Below are 14,767 nucleotides of genomic sequence, written 5' to 3' on the forward strand. Positions count from 1 at the left end.
AGATTTTCATTTTCTTTAAAATGAGTTGTTTTGTTTTTTTTATACTTGTTTCTTGATTTTGAAAATTCATTTATTACAAAGCTTTTATCATTTCACTCTGTCTGTCTGTCTGGAAAAAAGTTTTTACACGTTATTTCTCCCACACCATATCTCGGATAAAATTTGAAATTTTGCACAATTATTTCTTTTACCTGACAACACAAGTATCAATTTAAAAAAATTAACCACTTAGTTAATTAAGTATTGGTAATGAATTATTCTGTTTGGTATGTCAAACTAGGGTAAGAATTAATGGAATAAGCTGAATTAGTCCCATTTACAGGCCGTCGTCTGATTCATAGTGAACGCAACATAAAAATTGGACGAGATTATAAAAAAAAAAGATAACTATACAGATATGTTCATAGGCTCTCCACTAGCAAAGTGGTTAGCGTGTTGGCTTGAGCTATGAGTTCGGATTTTATTTTTGTAAATGCTTTTTTATTGTCTATTTTAAGTCTACGTCTATTACAAATTTAATGACATGACTGATCCAAACTAATTGATACAACTACGTCTAATATAATCTCTGTTTTGAAAAGAAATTATTTGTTGATGTTTTTTTTTTTGTTGTTGTTTTTTGTTATTGTTGTTTTGTTTACTTAAGGGAATGTTCGGATAGTACATAACGGCATATGATGAAGGGAATATACACATTTTTTTGCAATGTTAAACATCGCCTAATCTCCAATGTAATGAGTACAACAAACAGTCCCAATTTATTTCAAATCTCTTTTTTTTTTTCTCAATGACCTTTTATATATATATATAAATGAGATCCATACTTTAAATATTTAATTGTCAGTATTTTGCTTGTTGAAAGAATTCTAGCTTTGTTTACTGAGCGAATGGAAAATGTCCATTTTTTTCCCAATGTCACTTAGAATTCTCTAGCGTTATACTTCACAGACAATCGGCCTTAAGAACTATTGCACAATGGCAGCACAGACATTCGGCCTTAAGAACTATTGCACAATGGCAGCACAGACATTCGGCCTTAAGAACTATTGCACAATGGCAGCATGTTATTTACTTCTTCCTCATTCTCATTATTATGTTGGAGTGTTCAGATGACTAGACCAATATATGAGATGAACTGCGCAGTGGTTCCGAAATCAGGGAGCTCTCCATTTAGTTTTCTTTCTATTCGGGTGCTGTGGGGCCAGTGGAAACATGTTATGATTTTGTTATAGTTAATGAGTTTATTTAATGAAGAAAGTAGATGCGCAGCTTATTTTGTTAATACAATGTCTTCGGGGCTTGCAAAGATCTTCATTCAGGGAACAGTACCAGGAAAAAGAAGAAGAGGCAGACAGAGAAAGCGATGGGAAGACAACATTAAAAAAAATGAACGACCCTGCCATTGAAAGAGGCTCTGACTAAAGAAAAAAGACAGAGAGGAATGGAGAAAGACGGTCGACAAATCTTGCATGGTGCCCCAACGGTCCAACAGACTAATGGAAAGGTGAAAGGTAAAAAATCCGCATTTTTTCCCCCTTAGATGGCTTTTTTTTTCCCCTGTTTGCTTCAGCCTTGGTGACCTTGCAAAATTAACAATAAGTGTGTAATTAGCGTTATTAATTCACATCACTCAGACGTTTTGACACCAGGGAACCTACAATCTGATAAAACTTTCTAACACTCTTTAATTTCGGCACCCAATCTTCGATTAGTTGTGCTTTGGCCAGCTACCATTTTACCATCAAGATAAAATAAACCCGGTGTATTTTTAGAGACAGCTAAATCAACTCGACACCGTATGCAACCAGAAATGCCGCGCAAGAGTTGACACAGGCACGAGCTTTTGTTGAGAAACCCGGTGTGTGACGGACTTGGAGAGGCGGGGAGCTGGCGATCGAGGGTGGCAGTGATTAAAAGTGACCAGCGGTCCAGATCAAGTGTCTGGGCGGAGAGGCGGAAGGCGTCGTCCATATGTGAGATAGCACCCCTGGAGAAGAATAGCAGCACTGGACACTTGACTTAATTTTGTGACTCTTTATCGCCTCAGTGGTCAGCGCTCACCGCTGGAGGTCTTCGGGTCAACTGGCCGAGGCGAGGAATCATTAAGTTAATTAAGAAGAAGCCTACCTGCATGGGTAGAGAGTTAATTAGCTGTTTTTGGCAATATCTATCTAGCGATCTAGTTACCTATCTAAGTCTAAGAACTATTACAACTAGTCCTGTAGAATTTTCAACATTTCGCTTTAAGAGATCCAAAAAAAATATTTCTTTAATAAAAGCCTCGTTCTAATTTAAACCAAAACCGAAGAGTATTTAAAGTTTAAAAAAAAAATAGCTTTAATATCTTTTGAGATTAATGCATGTATACATAAGCTTATTCGGTACACTTTATAATTATTAAAGAAATATCGGGCTACTTCCGTGTATTAGATCCCAGGCTATATATTTTGCAATTTAAAAAACAATTGCCCCTTTGATAAGTGTATTCTGCTCTGGTATATAGCTTTTTCGGTACACTTTAGATTTATAAAAGAACCATCGGGCTACGCCCGTATATTAGTTCCCAGTCTAAATGTTTTGCTATTTAAAAAACAATTCCCCCTTTTGCTAAGTGTATTCTGGTACATGTTACGTTTAATTGGAACGGCCCGCTTTCTAACGCCCTCCCAAAAAAACATTCACTTCTGGCATGTCTATTCCCTACTACTTTTCTCTCTCTCTCTCTCTCTCTCTCTCTCTCTCTTTTCTTCCAACCCCTCTTAAAAAAACTTGACTTTTAGTGTCTGCTACATCTAATTGGCATGTGCCCTTGAGTTCGATTACCGGTAACACTTAGTTTCCCCCGCCCTACGCCATAGAAAATAGTCCTACATACAATCTCCGAGTATTCATCGACTTTTTTCATCTTTTCATCGAAATATTTAAAAGGCTTTCTGATATTTTGTTTCGCCACTAGCCTTTTTATTATTACATCCTGGTCATCGAACATAAAATGGTGTCCAATTTTAACGCTGTCCAAACATAATTTTGACATATGATTTATAGCAGTTCTTCCCAAATTGTGTTCCGCGCGAAACCCTAGTATTCCAACAGGCCTGAATAGGTGTTTTTCACGAACTACTGGATAATTAACTAGTTGGCCACTACGTGAGTTAGCCTCTCTAAAAAAATAAAAAAAAAAAATAAGTAAAGTGTTCCTCTAAATACTCAGAATGCGCGAAGTGTTCCGTTAAATAAAAAGTTTGAGAACCACTGGTTTATTGTTAGGTTGAATTAGTACGTCCTGCTTTGTCGACCTTCCACACAGAAAGATAGACTTCTAGCCTGTGAATTCTAGTTTCACTTTTCTAAGTTTCCCCATGTCATCACCCCTACAAAAATAATCCTACTCATATTTACTTCATTTTTTGGCTTCTTAATTCAATATTAAAGTATTTCATGAACTCTTTTATTGGTATCACTCTGGCGCCGTAACGCTCCCTCGCACACACATATGTTTAATATAGTAAAAGTACCATTGTGGATACCTCTCCTCACCTTCTCCCTTTTGACTTTCTCCATCTCTCTCTCTCTCCCTATCTCTCCCTCTCCCTCTCTCCCCCCGCTCTCCCCCTCTCTCTCCCCCCCTCTATATCTCTCTTTCTCTCCCTATCTCCCTCTCCCTCTCTCCCTCCCTCTCTCTCCCTCTCCCTCTCTCCCTTTCTCTCCACCCTCTCTCCATCTCTCTTCCTCTCTCTCTCCCTCTCTCTCTCTCCCTCTCTTTCTCTCCCTCTCCCACTTCCTCTTTCTTTCTCCCTCCCTCTCCCCCGCTCTCCCCCCTCTCTCTCTCCCCCCTCTATCTCTCTCTATCTCTCCCTATCTCTCCCTCTCTCCCTCCCTCTCTCCCTTTCTCTCCCCCCTCTCTCCATCTCTCTTCCTCTCTCTCTCCCTCTCTCTCTCTCTCTCTCTCCCCCTCTCTCTCTCCCTCTCCCACTCCTCCTCTCTCTCCCCTTTGTTCTCATTCTCCCTAATCCACACTCTCACCAAATAACACTTACACACATACTTAGGAATAATTAAATAATGTGAGTGATAGCCATCTTTTTTTTTCAATAATTTACTCACCTTCCTAAAAATACATTGCACACCTGCTAGCCACCTGTGCTCACCCACAGTGGCATTCTGGACAATGGACCCTACGTAATGACCTACAAACCCTAACACTATTGCTAGATAGGTAGAGACTCGAAAACAAAGCATTATAATTATTATCTCAGGAGGGAATGGTATTAGATTTCACCCATACTGTGCCTGACAAGTATTGTCCCAACATCCAGTGGTCAGTCATCGGTCAGTAATTTTCATTTCTGTAAAATAGTCGACTCACTCGTATTAACGTGATTTGAACAGATTCCATTGTTGTGGCTTGGTTTATGGTTTCGACCTCCACTCATTCACAGGTAACAGGTGTGACCTACCACCTTTGCTTGCTCACGCAAGGAGTGGTCATTTTCTGACCCTGGACACGTTATAGTTTTGGGCGCTAAACTATTGCATGACACGGGCTTCTACATTTCTACGCGAAAACCTGGGCAGGGGAAAGACTGACACAGATTCTGCCCGGGGCCCAGTTACTGACCGCTGGTCATTTAGTCCGATCTCACGTGTTAAGGTTTGTGTATGGGGGAATAACTCGGGATTATCATGACAGATTGATGTGTTCCTGGTCAACAGGGGATGTCATGTATTCATTTTTATGGCCATTTAATAAGAAAGACAAAGGAAGTGACATTTAGTTTTTTAAAAAATTGCCTGCTTGCTTCTCGTTCGTGTTATTAAAGTAGCGTGGGATAGCAGTGGAGTAGCGTAGATCGCGGTGAGGGGGGGCGGCTGTAAATACGCGGTCCTTCAGTGTGGCCCAGGTTTTCGCGTACAAATGTAGAAGCCCGTGTCATGCAATAGTTTAGCGCCCCAAACCATAACGTTTCCAAGGTCAGAGAATGACCGTTCTTCGCGTGAGCAAGCCTTTTTTTTTTCACCTTAGTAAGTTTTATTCAGGAAATGATGTCTGCTCCTCTTACAATATCTAGCATCCAGTTTGGTGAATCCACAGACGTTGTAAAATAATGGCGAGTTTAAAGATTAGTTTTTATGCAAATCTCTTGAAACTAAATCTACAGCACGTGATATAGCTGACAAAGTTGGTTCATTTTTTGGAAAGTAAAAGACCTCTTGGGAAACATGGTTGTGGTGATAGTGCTCTAACTATGCTTGGATGTCGATCTGGATTTCGATGTTTGGTACAGAATGAGTCGCCAGAAGAATCCATTCTAATTCACTGTATGATTCATTGACGAAGCCACAGCCACTAGCATTACACTAATGCAGCTCAATATGATTTTTCTTTAATGTCTATTACACAATTCAGGAACAATTGTTTGCAGTTATTCTGTTCTATTTCTACATATCTTTTTTCTGCCTGTTAGGGTTAGGGTCAAATCTAAATACAGAAATATACTTGATGCAGTAGATGTGATTTCCTAATCTAGTGAAATAAAAAACAAGCTCAACCTTCGCACTAACTTTGGCATGTTTGAAAATACTGTCGCAACAATTTTGTAGCAATGGAGTTGACTGTATCGAAGACAGTACGTTTTCCACGCTAGGCAATACTTTTTAAATTGTCAGTTATGTAGGCAACATGGTTACATGAATGTTATAAACAAGCGAAAAAAAATAAAATAAATGAAAGTCATAAAAAATACACTTTTTTTGTAATTTAGGCACAAATTTATTTAGAACTAAATAAAAGAATTGTAATGTTCAGACTCTAACAATGGAATTAACATCAAGGAAATCACTAGTATCAGATATGTACATTTTGATAACGATTTTATAACACTAGCTAAATCCCATTTACCTAGGCCTATAATGAAAAATAACCCTTTTTTATAGTTGGTGGTCGCCACCTAGTGGAAAATTGTATTGGGGGGTACCGGACTTAAAAAGGGTGAGAACTGCTGAGATAGGAAGTTAACTCTTTCTCTCCGTAATTATTTTTCCATGTTTTGAAGGAATTCTTCATTTTTGCTCATGACTATTTCACTCCCCTGTTATGATTGGGCTTCAATAGCTTTGTCGTTTGTTTTCAGAAAATGTTTTATTTGGTATTGACTTAAATGGGAATGCATGCTCTTTTTATTTAGCAGAAAGCGAAGTTTATAAAATTAAACATTAATTTAATTCAATGAGTTCAAATCAACATTGGTGTCGTCATTTAGGAGAGAAAGAGTTAAAACCTATTTAACACAAATGAGCAACTTATTAGCAGTAATAATGGTTTATAGAAGATCAACTGCTACCCATTGAGGTATTATTAAAATTAAAGCTAATTCTTTATTTAGTTGGAAAAAGTGTAGCTCAATCTTGGGTCCTTGACAGTACTTAATCATATCAGAATTTTCAATACAAAAACATTCTCGTGTAAGATTTAAAGATTTTAATGTCAATAAAGCAAACGAGTTACGTATAGTGGAAGCGATTGCTTAGCTGAGTGGCCAACGTGTGCCCTCGGACCGCAGTTAAAGAAACACTTATTTGATAAAACATTTAGGCCTACATGGGTTAAAGAAAGTTGAACGGAAGTATAGAGAAGGAAGGGGAAGGTCAATCCATGACGTATGTCACACGTCTGCTCACGTCAGAATGTAAAATGATTGAGCCCATCGATCTGAACAAATTTGGCTGACCCCTGGCTAACTTTTCTTTTTCATAATTAGTTTACGGCCTGCCACTTGCAGACGTGATGGAGTGACTGCAAGGAGACTAGAAACTAATTCCGTTTGACCAACGGCGATCTGGGTTTTCAAAGTTGTCATGAAATGATGCAATTTGAAACAGGGAACGTAACTCTCGCTACATTAAATAACAAGGGAAGAAACTTATCGTGCAATAGCCAATAATTTCTTAAACTTTTTTTTTAATTATTTTTTTTTTTGCATGTAATGGATGAAAGTGAGTGATGGAGATTTTTAATAATACTTTGAAACTGTTGGACAGTTATTCGTTTATCTAGATAGTTTCTATAAATGCAAATGAACATTTGAGACAGGATCGCTCTATATGTCACTCTAAGAGCCCTGAGCTTTATGGATTTCTTCTGTATGTTTCATTTTCAGTACATGGACAAACGGTTTGGACTTCGCCTATTAAGCTCAGACAGACTAAACTTCATTTTAATAGATCATTAACTCTTTCTCTCCGTAATTATTTTTCCACGTTCTTCATTTGCTCATTACTATTTCACTACCCCCTGTTATGATTGGGCTTCAATAGCTTTGTTGTTTGTTATCAGAAAATGTTGTATTTGGTATAGAATTACATTCAAAGTCAAGTTAAAAAAATGTAAACATTAATTTAATTTAATGAGGTCAAAATCAACGATGGTATAGTCGATTGTGAGAGAAAGAGTTAAGATCTAGATTTTCAGGGCTTATCTAGAATTATTTGCCATTTAAATTCTAGTTTATATGTTTGCTATGGTCCCACAGTGCTTTGAGTTTACATGTTGTTTGTTAACAGTGGGATGTAAATTAACTGTTTACAATTTTCTATCAATGTGATCTATGACTCTCTTATACACTGTATAGTATCATTACTTCCTGTACATGCTGCTATTCACTTGCATACATGGCTACTGGTATTATTATGGATTTGCTTGTCATTTTCTTGGTTTTCCTTGATATTGTTTTGCTCTTAAGTTGTCTCCCCTGCTGTTCTTTGTATTAAAATTTTGGGAAATTAGCTCTAGTAAAGCAACTAGAGGACATTGGCCATAGTTTGAATACTGTGGAAAATTGACTTACGCAGTTACCTTTCATGGTGCATTTGTGAAATAAATAAGCTTCAATCAATTTGTATTAGGAAATTAACTTTGGAAATAAGCTTTAGAAAATTAGCTTTGAAAATAAGCTTTAGAAAATTAGCTTTGGAAATAAGCTTTAGAAAATTAGGTTTGAAAATAAGCTTTAGAAAATTAGCTTTGGAAATAAGCTTTAGAAAATTAGCTTTGGAAATAAGCTTTAGAAAATTAGCTTTGGAAGTTAGCTTTAGAAAATTAGGTTTGAAAATAAGCTTTAGAAAATTAGCTTTGGAAGTTAGCTTTAGAAAATTAGGTTTGAAAATAAGCTTTAGAAAATTAGCTTTGGAAATAAGCTTTAGAAAATTAGCTTTGGAAATAAGCTTTAGAAAATTAGCTTTGGAAATAAGCTTTAGAAAATTAGCTTTGGAAGTTAGCTTTAGAAAATTAGCTTTGGAAATAAGCTTTAGAAAATTAGCTTTGGAAATAAGATTTAGAAAATTAGCTTTAGGAATATTTTTTTTTTTTGTAAACAAGCTTGAGGAAAATAGCTGCACTAGCTATAAGGAAGCAGCTTCACATCATAATTCAAATATTTAATTACACTTCCTGACATTCTTTTTTCTTTGACCATCAGCTCAAACCAATAAAGTGAGTTAAAGAGCTAAAGAGCTAACTCTCGGATTCTATTCCACGGCGTTAATGCCGACTTGGTCAGCTAACAGCTAACAGGTCACGACGACATAATAACGTCATAATTTTCTCAAACTATGTGTGTATTTACAGGACGAGATAGAGATCTTGATGTTAATCTCCTGCTAGAGTTCACAAAGTTATTGAATACACAATGCTCTGCGCTTAACTGTAAGGGGAGATCATTACTTCCTGACTCAATCCTGTTCACATGTTCACTACGTCACGACCCTCAATCATGCAAGAATAAGGGGCGGGGGGGGGGCACTCACACTGGCGGCTATTAGTAAACACAAATCCCTAATGATGGGCCCAAGACTTGACCAGGAACAAGAAAGGGAGAGATGACACTAATGACAATAAACTCACGCCGCTGGTCATCTAATGGTCAGTATGTGTAATTTTTTTTCCTCCTCCCCATTTCGGCACGGAAATAAAGCGAATGGGGGCTGCCTCAGTTTCGTGGGAGGGTCAACTGAGTTTACATGCGAGGCGTCTATGCTATCTTTAGAATCAATGCGTCTATGCTATCTTTAGAATCAAGACCGGTAACTCTTCCAGTTGCTCGCAGTGTTATCGCGCCTTAGGGAACACTTCAGCGCTGTCCACTCCAGGCGGGTATCAAGATTTTCTGGCGATCGAGAATACATGACTTATTCTTCCCTCTATTGAGTGACCTCAAGTGTTGAACCTCCCGCTTAGAGGCGTCGGAAATATCGTTGGTCACAGTGGCACGTCTTTATAATGACCACAGGTAAAGACTTAATTCTGGGCTGACCATATAGTTAGTGACCACAACTGGGACAACACACACACAAAGAGCGGACAATACAATACAAGGTTCGACCTTAGTATGATACATTTTGTTACCCCCTCCCCGATTTTCCTAACAAGGTTCGACCTTAGTATGATACATTTTGTTACCCCCTCCCCGATTTTCCTAACAAGCTCCCTCCAAAGCGCCCTATAATGTAACACCTGTTGTTAAGCCATTAATCAGATTATCAGTAAATTAATTCCATTATATTCTATAATTCAGCTTTTAGAAAGTGATACTTTTGTCTTGGTTTGACTTAATACATGACAGCTTTGGCCTTAAATTGGAGGCGCGATGGCTGAGCGGTAAAGCGCTTTGCTTCCACGCCGGGCGTCCCGGGTTCGAATCCTGGTCTGGGATTTTTATTATCCGGGATCTTTGGGCGCCTCTGTGTCCCCCCAGCTCTAATGTGTACCTGACATTAGTTGGGGAAAAAGTAAAAGTGATTGGTCGTTGTGCTGGCCACAAAAACAGTTGATCTTTACATCCTCTGCCCTATAAACCGTATGGTCTGAAAGGGGGAACTTTCCTTGTTTTTTTTGGGCTTAATATAAAGATTGGCGGTAGCTGAAATTTGTGAGGTCGAAAAGGGGTCTGTTTATCTTCCAGGGCTCTTAAGTATGGGGGCGGAGGTGCTCTTAAATTAAAGAAAAAAAAAACAGAAGAAATAAATTAAAGTCCGAAACGCAATAGAATGAATAACAGCTCATTGATAAAGAGCACATCTTTAAAAAAACAAACAAATCATTTCTGGGTACTTTTACAAGGAAACCGTTCTTAGGCCTTTAGGGGCCCAAGGCTTTTAACCTAAATGGGGGGTCCTAGAAAGAATGAGACCCCCCCCCCTCTCCCCCAACATCAGAGAAAAGCATGGAACTGTCGAATGTTTGATTTATTATAATCTTCTAGATCGCCATCTTAATTTTTTTTTTTTTAGTTTTTATCAGAAAATCGCACACACACACACAAATTATCCGAGACCCATTGGCATTTCGGGCCCAAGGCGGTCGCCTTGTTTGCCTGTCCTTTAAAAACGCCCAGGTTACGCCCGTGATCCTTCTCAAAATCATGACACTTAAAATATTTTTTCCCACAGCCACATTTCAGATAACTGAAATTTCTTTTTTTTTTTTTTTTTAAATCACTCGCATTAAAGTGTCACTCTTTAAGATGTACAATTCTAATTATTCTATATTCTGGGTTAGATATGCCATATGCTAATAGATACAAAAGTGCGTGTACGGCCCACCAGATCCTTTTAGTGACCATTAGAGTTGACCTCTTTACGCATGGGGTATTTTTCAAAGTAGCAAGTTTTCTATACCTTCGCGACAATATCTTCTTTCTTATAAGTCCACAAACACGAAGTGACTATGTTCTCCATATTCTATTGTGGCCTCGGGTCAACGATAAGCTCCCTGGTCGTGTTTCCATTTGTTTCTTGTAAACAGTCTCAAAAACGGGAGTTGTGTCCCCTTGACAAGTTTTTTTTTTTATTTCTTCTCTCCCCTTGTCGCAGATAAAAGATGCCGATAAAGAAACAAGTGTACATGCTCTAATGCAGGGGTTCTCAACCTGTGGATCGCGACCCCTTTGGGGGTCGATTGACGATTTGCCAGGGGTCGCCTAAGACCGTCGAAAAAATGAATTGTTTTTGTCCATTCTTCTATTGCTGTGTGTGTATAAGGAGGGGGGGGGGGTCGCGGCAGAGTGAGGGGGGTGTAAGAAGGGGTCGCCGAGCCTAAAAGGTTGAGAACCGCTGCTCTAATGTCTCCTCAAAAGTGTAAATAGGAATAGACGAATACCTTGGCATGTCCTGACAGGAGCGTTCCGACGCCTTGTCCTGGGAATATGTCATGGAACACTTTTTGAAGTGGGGTGAGGGTGGTCGGAGGGTAGAGGGGGAAAAAAAAAGGGGGGGGGCGATTGGTGGGCGGCGAAACGCAGGCACAAAACGTAAACCGTCATAGTAAATGTTCTTCCCACGCGTGTCGCCGCGCGTTTTTTTTTAGTTTTTTTGTTGCCTTCCCTTGTGATTTTGGAAGTTTTATTAAGGCAGGCGTTGTCAAGTCAGAGCGATGAGAGAGACAGAAGGGGATGGGAGGGGAGGACTACAAAAGTGACGTCGCGGTAGGAAGAGAGTCGCTGAAAGAAGGCGGCTGCTTTGAAGCAGGTGTTATCTAGTAATGGGTTACGGGTATATAGAGGAATTTTTTTTTATAAAGGGGGGGGGGGGGTGGAGAGTGAAAATGAAATTGTTAAAAGTACATTTTTCTTACTTGGAAAAAAACAAATTTAGAAAATAATAATTTGAAAAATGGTGTGAGTGGAGGTGGGGGGGGTGGAGTTTAATACTATGACGTAGAACACAGGGGGCGCGGTGGCTTAGTGGTTAGGTGCTCGGCTTCCGAACCTTGTCTCCTGGGTTCGAATCTCTGTGAAGACTGGTATTTTGAATTTTGGGATTTTTAGGGGCGCCCCTGAGTCCACACAACTCTAATGGGTATCTGACTTTAGTTGGAAAAAGTCAAGGCGGTTGGTGTTTGTGCTGGCCATTTGGCACCCTGCTTGTTAACCGTTGGGCCATAGAAGGAAATGACCTTAACATCATCTGCCAATATATCGCAAGGTCTGAAAGGGGAACTTTTTTTTTTTTACATAGAACACTGAACCATAATTTTCAAATACAAAATCTAATAAAATACTCTGAAAGACGCAAAGAAAAACGTGCGTTACTTGTTCCATATGCTGGGTCAAATTCTTACAAGTGCTCATTCTTCCCTAGTGACATTATTGTTGTTCTAGATTTAATCTACGTTAAATGCATTGCTCTGTCCAGTTGTCTAGCTTTTTGGGCTGATACTTCGTTATTCATTTTTACAGTTGTTTTCTTTTTTTTTTTTGATTGAAAAAAAAAAAGGTCCCCCCCCCCCCACTTTACCATTTAATGCCCAAGACGCAGGTGCTGACTGGAATCAAACAGGTTGTTTCTGACGTAGATAATGTATTGGTGACCTAATACTGTCTTTCTCATCCAGAAACAATCGACTCTTATCTCCTAATACAATTCAAGCCAGTGAGTGGCCAAGACAATCCTATCACTCTCTCCAATAGCTACCAGGTATCAACGTGCACAAGTCTCGGAAAGGGGAGACAGCTCCCATCGTGTCCAAGTTGTGTCCTTGCACGTTATCAGTTTGACAAGATCGTCTCCCCCCTTCCCCCCCCCCCAACTTGTTCTAGATGGGTCGCGATGTCGTCTGCTCCCTCCCCCCCCCCCTTCTTGTTGCAGACGATCGGGAAAATGTCAGGCCAGGTAACTCTTGCTCCTCCAGTTATCTTCTCCTTGGCACACAGCGTCATTACTCCCACTTCTAAAGCTATAGCGCCCCCCCCCCCCTCACCCCTTGCCGCATTTATGAAAGATATTAAGACGTCAAGCAAAAGGAACATGATACTTCATCGCGCGCTCCCAGTGGCAAACTGAGCTAATTTATGTTATCTTTGAAGTCCCTGTGGATCTCTTGATGTTTTCGGCCTTCCCTTCCCCTTCCCCCTAGTATTCCCCCGTCTTCTTGGATGACGACAGCTCATCGTGCCAAGAAAATCTGGCAGCTAGAAGATGACATTGAAAAGCGTCACTTAATAAATCCCCATTGTCTCGTCACAGGGAGACCAAAAATGTAAAAAAAAATAAAAAAAAATTATAAAATTTGTCAAGTTATGATAGACACTTGAAGCGTTGACTAGAGAAAGAGGGTGTCTATCAAATGTGTGACAATGACCTTAATCGTGTAACCTGTATTCTATCAACAAATTGTTTTTACATATTTTTTCTTACATACACTCTCCGACATGTTCTAACGTTTAATATTAATTAAAATTAGTAGTTAAAATTATTAATTAAAATTAGTAGTTAAAATTAGTAGTTAAAATTATTAATTAAAATTAGTAGTTAAAATACATAGTTAAAATTAGTAGTTAAAATTAGTAGTTAAAATTAGTAGTTAAAACTTACGCAATCCATCACAAAGTGCCGGCACCTATTTTTTTTTATTTACAAAAATGTACTATATATATATAATAATAATAATAATAATAATAATAATAATGATAATTTTATTTATAAAGCGCTGTTAACAAACAAAATGTAGGCTCAAGGCGCTGTAATAACATTACAAACACAAACACGCCAACTCCCATCATAAACTAATCTATAAAAGTTTTAAATAAGTAGGTCTTAATGTTCTTCTTAAAAAAGTGGTATAGCGTGTTGTCTGTCTGAGATCAATGGGGAGTGAGTATATATATATATATACATATTATTATTCAGATTATAACATCAACGGCAGTAGCAAGATTAAGCAAGTTAACGTGTCCACGTCAAGACCCTATAACAGTTTCAATCAGTCAAGGAAGTCAACAAAATGTAACTATGGATATATAGTGCAAAGTTATATTAATCCGTTGGGGTATACCCGCAGCAAAGAATGTTAACAGAACGAGATTGGTTTTTAATGTGTCTCACTAACAAGGGAGATCTCATAATTCTGACCACAAGTTAATTCAAATGGATACACTTATGTTTCACAGATATGCTCAAAATGTTTTTTTTTTATTTTTTTTATTAGTAAAGGTACACATTAAATAGTTACATTCTAAAATACAATGATTACAAGCATGGAAATAATGACATTCAGGTCGTCGTAACATTTTATCGTTGTAAGTTGCTTTGTACAGGTTACTCATCACATGGCATCCTTCCTGATTCAGAAATATGATTATTTCTATAATGCAAAATAATTAATTTATATATATAGTGAGAATGTTAACAATAGATGGTTCAATAGAGCAATTAAGAAGTGAAAGTAATACATTAAATCAGTGATGCCCAAAATACGGCCCGCGGGCCAGATCCGGCCTGCGACGTGCTTCCATCCGGCCCGCCGAAATGTCGGCACAAATACAGAAATTCCCCCTCCCCCCCCCCCAAAAAAAATGTTCAAAATGTATCTTTACCTACGTTAGGACCTTCACTTTTTTCTAATGGATTACTACCAAGGCATTTAACATTTGTGGGTTCATGAAATAGGACTATAGAATCTACTAGGAAAAGTGAACGGGTCTTTACTTTTTTTTTTAGCCAACATGTTGTTGTTTTTTTTTTTTATAAAGAAAGTGTAGCTGTTTAAAAAAACAACAAGAACAACAAAATATAAACAAAACTTATCCATTTTTGAAGTGTAAAGAGAAAATTCTAATATCCCAATAATTCAATGTAAGTAGGGCCTACTAGATCCCCCGGGTTTGAAATAAAATAGTTTCAGGTCAATTACATTAAGTTTTTTGTATCTTTTACATCATGTGGCCCGTGACACTAATGTTGGAAATTAAAATGGCCCGCAGATTGAATTAGGTTG

This window comes from Biomphalaria glabrata, chromosome 13 (assembly GCF_947242115.1).
Source record: "Biomphalaria glabrata chromosome 13, xgBioGlab47.1, whole genome shotgun sequence".
In the NCBI taxonomy this organism is placed as follows: Eukaryota; Metazoa; Mollusca; class Gastropoda; family Planorbidae; genus Biomphalaria; species Biomphalaria glabrata.